At 40.9% G+C, this 14,768-nt stretch overlaps 2 protein-coding genes across 4 annotated transcripts in view; one reads left to right on the top strand and one right to left on the bottom strand.

Annotated features, from left to right (window-relative positions):
* Positions 1-14,768, top strand: part of TRMT1L (tRNA methyltransferase 1 like) — a 340,729-nt gene that overhangs the window by 254,874 nt on the left and 71,087 nt on the right. The gene's annotated exons all lie outside the window — the stretch shown is intronic.
* The window catches only part of CUNH1orf21 (chromosome unknown C1orf21 homolog), a 122,531-nt gene that overhangs the window by 77,350 nt on the left and 30,413 nt on the right, over positions 1-14,768 (bottom strand). Inside the window, exon 1 of one of the 3 annotated variants that reach the window (XM_061452108.1) lies at positions 11,509-11,612. The exons of the other annotated variants lie outside the window; for them this stretch is intronic. The gene's annotated coding sequence lies outside the window, so the exon portion shown is untranslated. Of the gene's footprint in view, positions 1-11,508; positions 11,613-14,768 lie in introns of those variants that run through there. 3 annotated transcript variants of the gene reach the window in all.

Below are 14,768 nucleotides of genomic sequence, written 5' to 3'. Positions count from 1 at the left end.
TTAATTTTATGAGACGAAATCTGAGATACATGACACTGTGATGATCTGCAGCCTTATACTGCCCCCAGCCTCAGGGAAACAACTCTTGCCCAAGTACTGAAGCCCTCAGTGCTGAGGTTTGGGTATTGCTCAGAAATGAGTGCTGGTCCTCATTCAGTAGGATGACTGCAGAGGGTTTTGAGGAGGTAAAACACAGTACTTCAAGTGGCAGCAGAGTAACATAGCCATTCTGCCTCCTCCCCCACTTTTGCACAAATACAATTTTCCCTTTTGTTTTCCTGAGCATTTGGGGGTATACAGATTTTTAAGAAGCCAAAAATAAAAGGAGTAAGAAAACCTCAAACCATTTGCAGTTCATGTTCGCCACCCACCATCATTAATTATCAAGATTTGAGAGACAATTTACAAGCTCCAATCTGCAAAAAGCTAGTGAGAAAAACCTCTTAGGCAGATCAAAAGTGTCTACACCACCCCCAAATTAAATGCGACAGGTTTAAGATTAACATCTTATGTGCAGGTCGAGAGAAGGCTACAGACACTTTCAGATGCTGTACCTTGTACCTCAAGTTTCTTCTGAGCCAAAAAAAAATGGGGAGCTCAATTCTTAGAATACAAACTGCCTTTGGAAATTTAAGCAATTCCCTTTTTTTTTTTAATTGGTTTGTTTGGTTGTGGGTTTTTTTTAGGCATGCCTATGTTGTGCTTTTTATTTTACCAGCTCTTTTAACACTTTGTTAATCAACTCATCATCCCTTCACCTCTTATTTCTGGCAGTCACATCCAATGCTGCATCCTCAACAAAACATATTTTGCTTCCACAGCTGAAAAACACATACTTGCTAGTAAATGGAGGATCTCCAGTGTTTTACAAGAAATGTATGTTAATGATTCTATTATCACAGGTGTATTTGTTTTCATCCTTATTGCACTGAGATAACCAATCGTTCATCTTTTTCAGGCTGCAGATATATCTAAAAGTTTTCTTCCATGCTGGCCACACCAGAAATGAGGTTAAAATTTTACAAAGCTCAAGAGATCAAAGCAGTGAGCTTTGTGCAGGCATCAAAAAAACCCCTAAGCTACAAAGAAACACCACACTGGCTTTTCCTAAAATATAACAATTTTTCCTAAAACACAACAATTGGCAGATCCCAAGGATTTAACTTGCTGCTATTAATCACACTTATTTCCTACAAGAAATAGGCCAGTTTTATTTCCATTTGATTCCTCCCCCGCCCCCCCAAAAAAAAAAAGAGAAGAAAGCAGCAATGTCTTCTGAATTTGTCCTCCATGACTTCACTGGAAGTTAGCACCTGGGAGTCCTCCACTGTGACATCCCTCTTCCTCAGCCACCTTCCATCACATCTGCCAGAAAAGATGGGGTTTGGGGAGGTTTTTTTTTCAACTGCCAAAAGGCATTTTTCAGCCAAAAAGACAGTACCTCTGCAGTGCATCAATGGCCTAAGGAGGGTATAAAAATAAAAAGATTAAAAAAACCCTTTAATATAAGCTCTCTTTCTTCTTCAAATTATTTGAACCTGCATTGCTGGTGAATAGCACAGTTATATTGAAAATGAACTCACTGACTTTGTAAATGAACAGGCCAAGTTTATGGCAGAATGAGAGTTGCACACACTCTGAGTATACCTTGCAGTGGCAGAAGGGGAAAAAGAAAATATCAAAGTGAGCGGTGATGATCTGTTCCTTCGAACCCATAAAACATACTCCCTTCAGCCTGTTGATACCAACAGCCATGAAAGTAATTTCTCCCCTTTTTATGAATTGTCTCTGCGACGCAAAATTTCAGTGTTTATTACCACATTTCAGCATCCTATTGAAAACACGCTGTTCCGGCCAGCTGGGCAAATGCAGCAGTAATCTCACTGAAAGGGGAAAAAAATTAGCATTGTGCTATAAAATCAATAGTGCACAAGGAAACAGAGAATGCACACCAAAATTTTATAGCATTTTACTCAAGCTGCACTACAAATATCATTGACAAACTAAACCAGCCCAGTTAGTCAGATGGTGGAACTGCCATTTGCATGTATCCTCTCTTGGGAAGCCACACTCAGCAGAAATCGTATTTGAAGCATTCACTTTTCAAAGAGCAAACGAATACTGCAATTTGACAGCTAGAGACCTGACAGAAAGAACATAAAAGCTCATCTACATAGATTTTCCCATCAGGGAGGGCCTGGTTTGAATTAATGCTACTGATTCATATAATCAGGTTATTCTTTCTATTACAGGACAGACTTTGCCCTGCTGAGGCTTATCTTACCTTTTTTATCAGAAAGGTTAGTGTCTTATTTTTGTTCACAATCAGCATTTCTGCTGATCCAATACATTGGTTTTGATGTACTAAAGCAACAAGTAATTTCCAAAAACACACTAGAGATGCTATGTTTCTTATGAGAAAGCAAGAGTTTCATACGCATTTCACCTGCACAGCCTGTTTTAAACCAGTAGTGGTGCCACAGCTTCTCTTCACCACAGTAGGCAGCGGCACTCAACCAGAATTTCCAAGGAATCAGGACATTTATCCTACGTACTTTGCAGAAAAAATAAGCACTTTTCAATAAGTGCTAACATAACAGTAAACTGAGAACACCTTAAGTATTTCCTGCTTTTATACGAGCCATTGCTATAGCTGTTACAAGGAAATTAGAGAGTCGCAGTAGAGATTTCTATAACACTCACCCAAAATGTTCAGACCTGTGTTGGGTACCAAAGATGTTTCAGAGATGGAGGGCCAACACAGCATCTCAGCCCATTGCTCCTCTTTTGGGTTACAATCAGTGCTGTATGATTGAAAACTCAACAGAAACTAGCATAGGGGACCCAATAAGACCCTTTCCACTGACTTTAGGTGGCTTGAGGTTACTTCCTAAACCTCACATTTCATGGAAGGAAGACTGTTTTGTGATTCATTTCCAAAGGGATTTTGGAAATGTAGTGCTGGTGATCACAACCCAGCCAGGCACACTGGTGTGTTGCAGATATTAGACAGGACTACAGAAAAGCCAGGTTCAATTCTCCCTAGTACAACTTTCGTATATATCTGAGCATAATCTCCAGCATTAACGGTAATAGGAAGAGTGCCCAAGTACCTATAAGGAAAACCAACAATAAGCTCTCATATTTAATTTTATTTCTGTCTTCATGGTTTAAGAGCAAGATGTGGTTTACTGAACAAGATACAGTAAAAGGCCTGAGGTAAGGAACAGAGATTTATATAATGTTCTGTACATGACTAAGTACAGGTCTGAGTATCATCTCCCTTTTGAGAACTCACTCCTCTTGCTTTGCTTTACTAAAATTAATTTAAATACACAACCATTACACTTAGCCAATCAACCCCACCATTTAGAATTAGATTAAAATTAAATGATGTATTAGCTGTAGCTGCTCTGTCAACAAAACCATTTGCTTTGGAGAAAAACCTTGAGAGATAATTACCACACTGTGAAAATTCATCCACCTAAATTCCTCCCGCCCTCTTCCCACCAGTGATGGGGGATACACAGGCAGATGTAAACACTGACTTTGGCCTGAAGCTGAACTCTTTTTAACACTGTCCCTCTCCCAGAAAAGCAGTGGCACCGTGTCTCCTAAAAATATGAACCACATACTTATTTCAAACAGTAAGAGCATCAAGTATCTAATATGACATATTGGTGATACTAGACTTGGACTTTTTAGACTTGGAGGTCTGATCTTTATTCTTTATTTTTCCTCACTTTTATTTCCTTTCCAAACTACTTCTCAATTTTTCTCATGTGCTACCATTAATGTTGGATATAACATACAAACATGGATCTGGTAGATGCCTCCAGCTATGTGAGATGCAACCTCTTCACTTCATGTGGTGATAATTAGCATCTTTCAAACCTCAGAGCACCTTTAGCATCATCATATCAAAAATCCAGCAGAGCTATGTTCCTCAGCAAAGGGAATTGTAGACTCCCTGAGAGGTGGGGTGTATACAGGAGTCTCTATCCCATGCACCTGAGGTGATGGTGGCAGTCCAAAGTGATGGTGAAAGAAAAAGATTAATTCTTCACCTCCAACACCAGGGTACAGCATCTGCTATTATAGCAAATCCCTTTCATACCCAAGACTGAAACTGCAGCGAAAGCACTAGTGCCACAGACCCCATCATCTCTCCCCCATCTCCAGCTGTATCAATGAAGGATGACCACAAATACAGCAACAATTAATCTATCTCCCCAAACAATCACCTCCAAACATACAGCATGGGATTATCCCACCTTGCCTTGCAAACCTACTTTCAGTCCCTCTACCCTGCCCTGAAAACATGCTCTCCAGTTAAACTGTGCACTTCCAGATTTTACCTGGAGACCCTTCCTTGCTCCCCAGTAAGTCTGGCAAAGCAGCAAGTTACGCCAAATTCACCACTGCAGGAAACAGGGGAACAGCTGCAAGCTGGAGGGGGACTACTGAATGTCCCTGCAGCAATACAGAGTACACAATTTGCATCCCGTGTCACCTCCAAGGCATTTTGCATTTAAAGAGCTGTGGCAGGAGCTCATGTGCCACTTACACTGAAATTAAAACAACTCAGCTATACAGAAGCCAAGGGGATGAGATGCCAGAGACCTGCTAATGTGTCAGCAAGGAAACATTTGCCATATGCACCTCTGCTATTTCTGTGCAATTAAAGCATGAAATGATTTAAAGGGGCCTTTTTTTTTTTTTGCAGATGAGCTAGAGAAAGAAATCTTTCTTCACTAACCCAGTAACACTTAGATGACAGAGTAAGTGCAGAGATACTGCTCAAAATCACAGAAGGTGGCTCGTCCAGGTCAGTGAAGAATAATTCCAGCACAGGCACCCATTGCCATACACAGCTGCCTTCTCTATAGCGTAAACAACAGCTACAATCTAGCTTAAAATAACCAGTTAAAATTACTGATAAAATCTAAAACTGGCTCATGTCACTCAGCTTTTTTGCACAATTGTAAATGGCACAAGTAGGAATGAAAGGAATGCACACTGCAACCTGCATTCCCAAAATTATACTACTGACTGCTCCTTCCTGCTTAGCAGGGTTATTCCACGGGATCAAAGAGAAGAAAACAGGATTTTTGGTGCTGAAGGCCACAGTCCCCAGATGTTTGCATTTGGCTTGATCTGAGAGCCTCATGCAGTACCCCATCTGATACCACACACTATCACGCATCCAAGTTGGGTGGGGGTGGGCAGCTGAGAAGGCAGGCTGTGCTGAGGAGCATGAGTTTCAAAAACCTCTGGCCGAGACCAGGCAGCTGCAAAAGCATAGGCGAGAGAGGGGCTGGGCTATGTGGAGGAAAAGCAACATGTTGCCACTCCTGTGACACCTGCTGTGATCCATTCCCTTCTTTGATTGCATGTCCCCATCCAGTGCTCAGCACTTCCTGAGCAGGACATCCCTGCTGGACCTTCAGTGCTTGCAAAAAAATACTTCCTTACTCCACTCCCTCAACACAGATTTAGGAGCTTACCCAAGTCACAGCCCTGGGTAGGGGTATTTTCCCTGGTAAATGGATATGTGCATAACCAAGCCTGGATACTCAAAAAATAAGATCTAAACCACCTTCCAGCCTACGATATGAGCAAATGAGCAATAAACTAACCAAAACCAAGTGAAATATTTTTAGTTCACATTAACACAAGTATAACCTAAACACAACCAGCAAGCCCAGAGCTGGATCAGTGGCACAGCAGCAGTGAATACTGCAGATCTCTCCTCCCCCTGATGATGCTGATGGAGTGCCCGACCTCCCTGGGTCACAAGAAGGAACAGTCAGGGCAGCAATTGACTTCATCAGCATTAAAACCATAGAAACCATCTTCTACCTTCTTTAAATGAGCTAAGTATTATTCAGACTGTTAGCATCCTGCCCCTCTACTTCGGTCTAATGTTGCATACCCCAAAAAGTGATCATGTTATTTTTCTGTGTGCAGGCAACTGGCTCTTATTCAGTATCTCATATGCCACAGAGTGCTCTTGTGCTTTGACCCACAGTTTAGGGATCTATTCGAACTCAAGAAAACAGTGTTTAAGGCAACTACATATAAAACAAGTTAAATCTTTCAAATTAGAAATGTTATGGAACAACACGTCAAGCCAAACTTTCTATTTCACTGTGTAAACTTTTTCTGGATACCACTTGAATTTATTTAAACAGAACACCATGCAGAATAATAATTATGAAGTAATTTGGGGTACAGAAAGAGGTTTAAGAACACTCATAGAACATAGAACTCTCCTACAAATCCCAGCTCAGAAAAACCCCTCCAGATGTGAAGGACAGTTAAGATCAAGGGCACAGTATCCTTCTGGAAAGGTCTGTTACAGTTTGGGTGCTGTTACCCACCAGCTGCTCACTGCTGACCATCAGCTGGATATTAACATCTCTAGCTCTGACCTGCACTAATCCACCGTCAGAGTATTTGGTATCTACTTCAACTCAAAGGTCAGCCAGCTGAGCAACAGCTCCAACTCAATGGTCCATGGCTGCTGAGGTTACTGCTCCCACCTGCTTGTGCTGTTCCCTCTTCAACTTGCTTGCTCCCAGCAGAGTGAACAGAACTACTGTCACTCTACCCCAGATGTCAAGGTCACGTCCATCTGCGCCCTGACTTCTCTTGCAAGTTGCCAAATACAAAAATGTTTGCAGTTGATATAATCAAGACTTGAGAGTGACTGATCCAGCTGCTGTCCCAAAATGCACCCACACAGGATGGGTACATGTGAATTCACTCAGTTCATCCAAAGCTGGTTTGAACTTGCTTTGCAGATCAAATGTTGCAACTCCCCAATGCAGGGAGTGCAACATCAATGCATGCAAAATACCACGCCAGTGACAATTTGCATGCACAGCATGGACTCCGTGATTGCAGAAGGCATTAAATAATTTTAAGTTGTTTCTGCAAAGTGTGCATGTGCCTTCGCATCTCTGTGGGAACAGTGAAGACTACAGACTAATGAGTTCTGCTCACCATCAAAAACTGAAAGTGGAACTGACTCAAGGTCTGGGAACCATCCAAAAACATTTGGAGTACTGCGGAGCAGGGGGTCATACATCAGTCTAGCTGCAGGACTGTAAAGTTTCTAAAGTCAGGGAGATGAATTGCTGGCTTGAGCTGCTGAGGTTGTGAAAGATGTATAACTGAGCACAAACACGCTGGAGGAAACAGTCCTGACAGGAAGCAGCAAACGAAGTGCTCTCCCACGCCCCCTCACAGTTGCCTGGCCATACAGTAGAGCTCTCACCGTTTTTTCTGCCAAACTTACATGAATAGAAGCAAGGGGGGAAGGGGATGGACAGGAGGTGGAGAGGGGAGGAAACAGCTGAAAATATTACAGCCTCACAGGAGGCAAAGCAAGGAGAGAAACCCATGACCAGTATAACACACATTCTGCTCAAATGTAGGAGCACGGAAGAAACGTGTAAAAAATAATTGAAAAAGGTTCAGAATACCATTGAATGATATTGGTAGGAATTTTGTGGGTTGGCTTTTTTTTGTTTGCTTGTTTGGGAGGGGGTTGTGTTATTTTGGGGGGTTTGGGGTTGGTTTTTTGTGTTTGGGTTTTTTGTTTTTTGTTTTTTTTTGTTTGTTTTTTGTTTCATTTGTTTGTTTGGGTGGTTTTGTTTGGGGTTCTTTTTATGTTCTTTTGGTGTTTTTTTTTTCATGTTCTTTTTGGGTTTTGGGTTTGTTTTTAGAATTGAACTGTCAGAACAATACAATTGGTTACAGGATCATAACTCTTGTGGATAACCCACACCAAACCACAACAGCACAGAAATCTAAAAACACTACAACTCTGCAGATACACACCCAGGGACAGAAAACTGATGGAAAGAAAAGTTAATGCAACACTGCTCAATTTGCAGCCAAACAGCATACATACTTATGTCCCTGTTGCATTTTTAAAGTCTTTTCAGCCTGTTGTAATCCATATTTCTGTCTTCTTCAGGAGACCTATATTTTGTTCCAATCCTGCATATATTTGCGTCCTCAGAGCCATCACCTGCTCAGCTCCTCCTCCAAGGATGCAAATGCATCACCCAGGCCAGCTTTCTACTGGTCCACATTGGATCTTTTATTCATATCCAAGGGCAGAAGACACATCCATAGACATGTGGAAATTTCACCTACTGTACTGTTTTCATCATCTTGAAACCAGAACAACCCTGATTCAAAAGTTTTTTCCAATTTTTTCTGCTATGCTCCAAGTAGGTCTCCTTTCTCATGTAGATGAACTGAGCTGGCCCTCCACAAGCTACCTTGACTCCTTTTCCTTTTGTCTATAATGAATTCTCCTTACAATTACATTCTTATTTAAATGCTCAAATATTGCTCCTTTTCAATTCAATGTCAACTAAACTAAGATGTTAGTTACTTACATACTGTCACTAGCAATAAGTAGCCAAGGAACATGCACCTCTGCATACTACCCACAGAGTCACAAAGAATTACTAAAGCCAACTCAGCAGCCTTCAAACTTCAAATATTTTGACCTACTGCTGATACTTGTGCAGAAAGTACATGAAAACAATTCAATAGTACTTCTACTCAACAGCATAGCATAATTTTTGGTTTTTTGATAAACTCTCTAAAAAGATATCATATGGCTGTAACATCTTCTTCTAGCATGTTTATTACTTTGAGATGTAGTGTTGGTTAAATTTGATTTATTTTTGTTCCTTCTTTATTTTGTTCCTACTTCCCCCCTTGCGTCCAGTAAGGACAAACTGAAATAACCTGCTCAATTAAATTGTTTCTAGCCCTGCAGGTTCACCACTCCCAGCCACATCAGGTCCATCAGGACCATTTCACCAACCAGGGCCCAAGACTCCCCGTGACAATGAAACTTTAACGCAGCTGCATCCAAAGTTAAAAGTCAGCCAACCGACAGCTGTACAATGTTAAGCTCATTGGCCCCTTTACTCCCACATTTAACTTTTTGTGCATGAAAATGGCAGCTGCTTTCCTGAGAGTAAATTCTGCAATATCTTTCTAGCTTTCCTCTCCCCCTTTAGGTTCAAGGATTTCATTTTAGAAGTAGAAAAAATAAGTAAGTTTATGAACTCTAACAGCAGGCAGGCTGTCTTGGATATGCTTTTATGATGTTATGAATGCAATACTGAGACTAAACTCAAAAACCAATGAATTTTATATTAATTAAGGAAAAAAAAAAGCAGAATCAAATTATTTCAAGTTGCAGTACTTCTCCAAAAGCTAACACTCAATATCAGAACTTACCAGAAACTTAAAAGACACAAACCCATTCACATCAGAGCAGAACGGGGCAGAGCAAATCTCGGCCCTTTGCAGGAGGCCTGCTCATTGACATACAGCCCACCTGGCTGTGGTCTGCCACAGTCCTCCCTCAGGTGAAAATCACTGCATGTCTTTTTAATGCTTGGGGGGTTTTCTTAAAGTAAGGCAGCACCAAGAAAAATTTGTACTAACACACACAAATTCTATCCAGCTCTCTTATCTTGGTTTTCCCTTTTGCAATGCTAAAAACATACACAGTAAAACCACTCCTCTTTCCCCCCTGCCAAGAATGTGATTGCACCACACAAACTCAGCTTTTAAACAGCGCAGCTATATGGTTCCGAGTATAAACCAGTGATGTACAAGGTCCTGCACGGATTGTGCACCTCTCTTCCAAGCCCAGGAATGTAGATGATCACAACTGACCAAGGAGCCTGTAACTGAAAGCTGGTTCAATGTTATTTCTAAGAAAAAAAAAAACAAACATATAACCAAATCCAGTTCCCAGAACAGCATTTAAGTCAGAACAACGTAACTGTAAATGCTGGCATCATTTATAGCACCTGTAAATCATATATTGCTAGACAACTGACAAACACAGTCTCATGAAATGCAGCTCCCAGAGCAGTATGTACCAAAACACTATAAATCCTTCAGTCAGTATTACTGTATTTTTCCATCCCCATATTATATGCAAATTATGCCCAACTGAATTATGATACTGTAGCTGAGCACTTACCAATTATATTTTAAACAGACTATTTAAAGGTGCCTACATCCCACTGCAAAAAACGTCATTATAATAGAGATAGCAGAAAAGCACCAAGCCCAGAAGCTAGTAACAGGATTCTTCTCTCATTTTTCTTCAATCAAGTGTTTATAATTAAAAAAATTACATGACATATAGCCACTGTTTTGTCATCTACAGTGAATCGTTTAATACATATGTCAGTGTTCATAACTAAACCATACTGCATCAAGATAAAGTCGAGATCTTTCAGACACCAAAGACTAAATCCAGAACATCAACGCAAGAGCCTGAAGCTAAAAAAGAGAAAAAAAAAAAATAAAGCAAGGAAAGAGACAGTATTTTTGGTTCCTCAAGGAACGTGGAAAGAAGAGCTGTTGTGCATGCAGAAGCCTTCACCACTGCACCTTCTACGGTGGCATGCTAATGTACAAGCACCAACATGGGAAATTCTCTTAGTGACCATCATCTGTTTGGAAGAGTGACAAGTCTTAAAATATACTGAAATAAAAACTAAATTTTTTTTCTTCCCTTTCCTAACAGAGAAGTTAAGTCTAAATGCTCAGATTTTTCAAATACGCTGTAAACAAAAACTAAAAAATGAGGACATTCTACCTAGAAATCTTCTAACTTTCTATTATGATAAACAGCTTGCCGTGACACTCCCTCATCATGTTATTTTGCTGTTTGACAAAGCCTGTGGCTTTCCTATTTATGACACTGCCACTGCCACCCCTGGAAGAGGTTTTTCAACACACCAAGTCCCCACAGCATGGCAGGCTGCAGCTGGAGCAAGGAGAGCTTGCTTTGAACACTACCATACAAACTCAAGAGGAAATCAAGTGATGTGAGAAGCAATTTGATAAGGAATTCAGTAAAATCAGCTTTGTGTTACCAACGCCATCCTGCCTCCTCACAGCAAGATTATGGGAATTAACAACTGCTCACCGGGATGGAAGAGACCCTCCCAAGTCCTCCCAAAACACCAGGGAACAGAGAAATGTCATGGCAATACGGGAAGAAGTTGCTTAGCAACTCTCTTATTCTGACAGACCAGTTGGCTGAAAGAAATTAAGAGAAATTAAACACAGAAACTTTGCTTTCTGCAAGGTCCTCAGATGATGTGAACCACATCGCTTGGGTGACTTTTGTAGGGCTAAGTCAGCCTGTGTCAGTTGTGCATGCAGGGCAAAAATAACAAGTATCAACAGCTACCCAGTAAAGAAATAAAGCTGCAAAAGAAATGGGGGTAGGAAGCCTTGATTACCTGCAGGCTCCATTCTGAAGGCGCACAAAAGCAGCCACTTGGATTTCATTAACCAAATGCCAATAACTGCAACAAAAAGATGTTACACAGGCCTCTGAATTCAAAGGACAAATGACAGTGTTTAAGCTAGAACATGTCAGGAGGAATGATGGGAATGATGTGGATGCTCACATAGCCCAGAGTTAAAAGCTGGGCTTACCAATGGTTTCACGTCTTCACTCTGGACAACCCACTTCCCCAGAATGCACGGATCACAGAAGAGAGATTCAATAAAACAACAGATTTATTTGATGCAAACAAGCCTTTCTGTAGGTATAGTGGTTTTCAAAAAACAAAATAAAAAATTCATTTTTCCTATTATTTGACACAGAAGACCAGCACATTTCAATCTATAATGCACCTGATCAAAGTTTAATGGAACATTAATCTTGGTTTAAGACTGCTTAAGTGCCTTATTAGGGAAAAGAAAGGGGGGGAGGGGAACTTGATTTTATGTAAGCCAAAGTACAGACACGGAGAAGGACCTTAACAGGTCTTTTATTTGTGTATAAAACACAAGCCTGGCATTTCAGAGCACAGCAGACTTTCTCAGAAGGAGGGGAGCAAGTAATCCAATTTTTACATGACAAGATCCACCACTTTCATATTTTCATCACAGCACTCAGACTTCCTTGGTGGTTTGCAAGTGAAAAGCCAGCCCAGGATGGAGACCTCCCCCTGCCCGCCCCCCCCCCCCCCAAGCCCCAAGGATTCATTTCACTCCCTCAGAGCGGCCATGCACCCTCTTGGAATACCAATGACATGGGATAGCACATCTGAGAATCAAAACAAGGGGCTCCAAAACAGGATAGCAGATTGCAGGCAAGAAACTCACTTTCAGCAGAAACAAATTCTGGTTTGATTTGCTAAAATAAACACAGACATAAAATAAATGCATTGCCCTGCTCACTTCTCACCTGCTGCACAGCTGGTAGCTAATGGATATATTACAGGCAGTGTCTGAGGTGCGGAGCATGCCCATGACACTCTCTACTTTCCAGTTTGCAGGGATACAAAATGTTTTATTCAGTCAAAATTTACCAGGGAAAAATAGTCCATTTTCCATCCAAGCTAGCTAGAGGGAGAAGTGGGAAACTTTCTGCAACAACCTTAAAAATTACAGATTGATCAGCCTTCAGAAATTCATGATAGTGTTTGAAAACAACTACAGAAACATGTTACATCAAAAAATTGTAACCTAGCTTCAGTCATGGAAGTCAAATGTCACATACCTGAACACTCAAAAGCCACCAACAGCATCTTGGAGGGAGTTTATTGTAGCACCCTGGCAAGTCATTTGTAAGGAACCTTAGAAAGTCACCTGGTATGCCAGAGAGAAAAGAAGGAAGATCTTCTTAAGGGCAAGTTTACCCTTAAAAGGCTTCACTGACTGTCAACACAAGGAAATAACTCACTCAGGAGAGCTGAGCAGTCCTACAGCCTGCCTGCCTTTGTTCAGTCCTCATTAACTCGTGTCCAATCACATAACAATAAACTTCAGTACAGAAAAAAAACAAACCCAAATCAAACCAAACAGACCCACAAAATAGACTTCACTAAATACAGAGATAAACCATATCTCCAGAAAAGAGTGGCCAGGGAAGAGCTATACATGATGGGTGGCACTAAACTGGGCAAATTAATCAAGAATAGAGAAAACCGGAAAATCCCATGGGGCCAGAGAAGGGCCAGACAATTAAGCTGCCCAGTACAGGAATAAACTTATCTTGACAAGCACAAGGTAACACAGATTAGAAGGAATAAAGTGCAACTGTGACTTAGGCTTTACTGTAGACAGCTCAATGACAACCTATCTTTGGGATTTGGAAAACACTGTAAAGACATGACAAAAAATAACACAAAGGTACATTACCATATAATATTTTATGTCTTGCCTTTATTTCATCATTTACCATAGGATGTTCTGCATACTGAATTAAAATATAAAACAAAACCTAAATCAAAACAGAAAAATGATTAATTTATACTGACTTGACAGGCTGAGAAAGTTGGGGCTGTTCAGCCTGGAGAAGAGAAGGCTGCGTGGAGACCTCATAGCAGCCTTTCAGTATCTGAAGGGGGCCTATAAGGATGCTGGGGAGGGACTCTTGATTAGGGACTGTAGTGATAGAACAAGGGGTAATGGGTTAAAACTTAAACAGGGGAAGTATAGATTGGATATAAGGAAGAAGTTCTTTACTGTAAGGGTGGTGAGGCACTAGAATGGGCTGCCCAGGGAGGTTGTGAATGCTCCATCCCTGGCTGTGTTCAGACAGAGCCTTGGGTGACATGGTTTAGTGTGAAGTGCCCCTGCCCACGGCAGGCAGCCTGGAACTAGGTATCTTAAGGTCTTTAACAACCCTAACCATTCTATGACTTACATAGCAAGATGAAGTATAACAGATACTCAGTCTTTCTTTTGGTGACCAGGATTATCTCTTATGATCACCTTCACACACACTTTGTTTATACATACAAACAGTCAACTGGTCTTACTACCAGGCTTCACCCTGGTACACTGTAATTTGGTAGTTCTCTCAACTTCTAAAAATCCCTCTTGAAGGCATAGCATCATTTCATAGCAAGTTTTAGTCAGTGAAAAACAGTTGGAAGAGATGTCATGATCTGGCATAATAATATGCAAGACAGTTCTTGCATATTATGCCAGTCTCTTACACAATCTCTGGTTAAAAACCTGCAAGTACCTTGCTGCTGCACGCTCTTAGTAGATCCAAGCTGCAGCTCCTGTTCCCCAATTTCTACGGACCAGGGTATCTCACTTACAAAGATTAATTTTTCATGCTTAGCATGAAAGACTCCATATGCACATTTAGATGCATGCCTTAAGAGGGAAAAATTTGTAATCTTTAACAACAACACTGTCATCTTATGCTACCAGACAGCTCCTTGCTAACATCCCTTCATTAAGTCTCCACCTCAATGCTAAACTTCCAATTCCACAAGTTGCCCCATCAGTAGATGTTTTCCCTGTAAACAGGCCTCATATTTTGCACAAGGAGGCTCAATCAAAACAACAGAACAAGAAGGACTGAAAAATAATCCTGACTCCTACATATTTCCCTAGACTAAAGGCAATACATTCTTCCCCCTTGGATTACCTTCTGTTGGCCCCACACACCTAGTCTATACATTTCCACTTATTTCACAAGAAGAGTTAATTGAATTTCCTGTTTTCAAGGAGAATTCTGGACCAGGTTTTTAGCCTAGAAAAATTCTGGAGCAAAGCTCTACATCAGCTTTTGTTTTTTTCCTTATACATTTTAAGAGAGTTCATTAGATGCTTCGTAAGTAGTACTGCCTGTTAGAGGTCAAAACCCAGTCACCTTCTTTTTCCCTAGACACCTCTATGCTTGGCTCAGTGAGGAAAATTTGTATCTTCCAATTCCCCAAAATAAACCA

The sequence above is a fragment of the Pezoporus flaviventris genome, unplaced genomic scaffold (genome assembly GCF_033815535.1).
Source record: "Pezoporus flaviventris isolate CSIRO_AGI_PZ_B2104156 unplaced genomic scaffold, CSIRO_AGI_Pfla_v1 ptg000013l, whole genome shotgun sequence".
NCBI lineage: Eukaryota > Metazoa > Chordata > Aves > Psittaciformes > Psittacidae > Pezoporus > Pezoporus flaviventris.
This window is presented reverse-complemented; position numbering and strand designations above follow the sequence as displayed.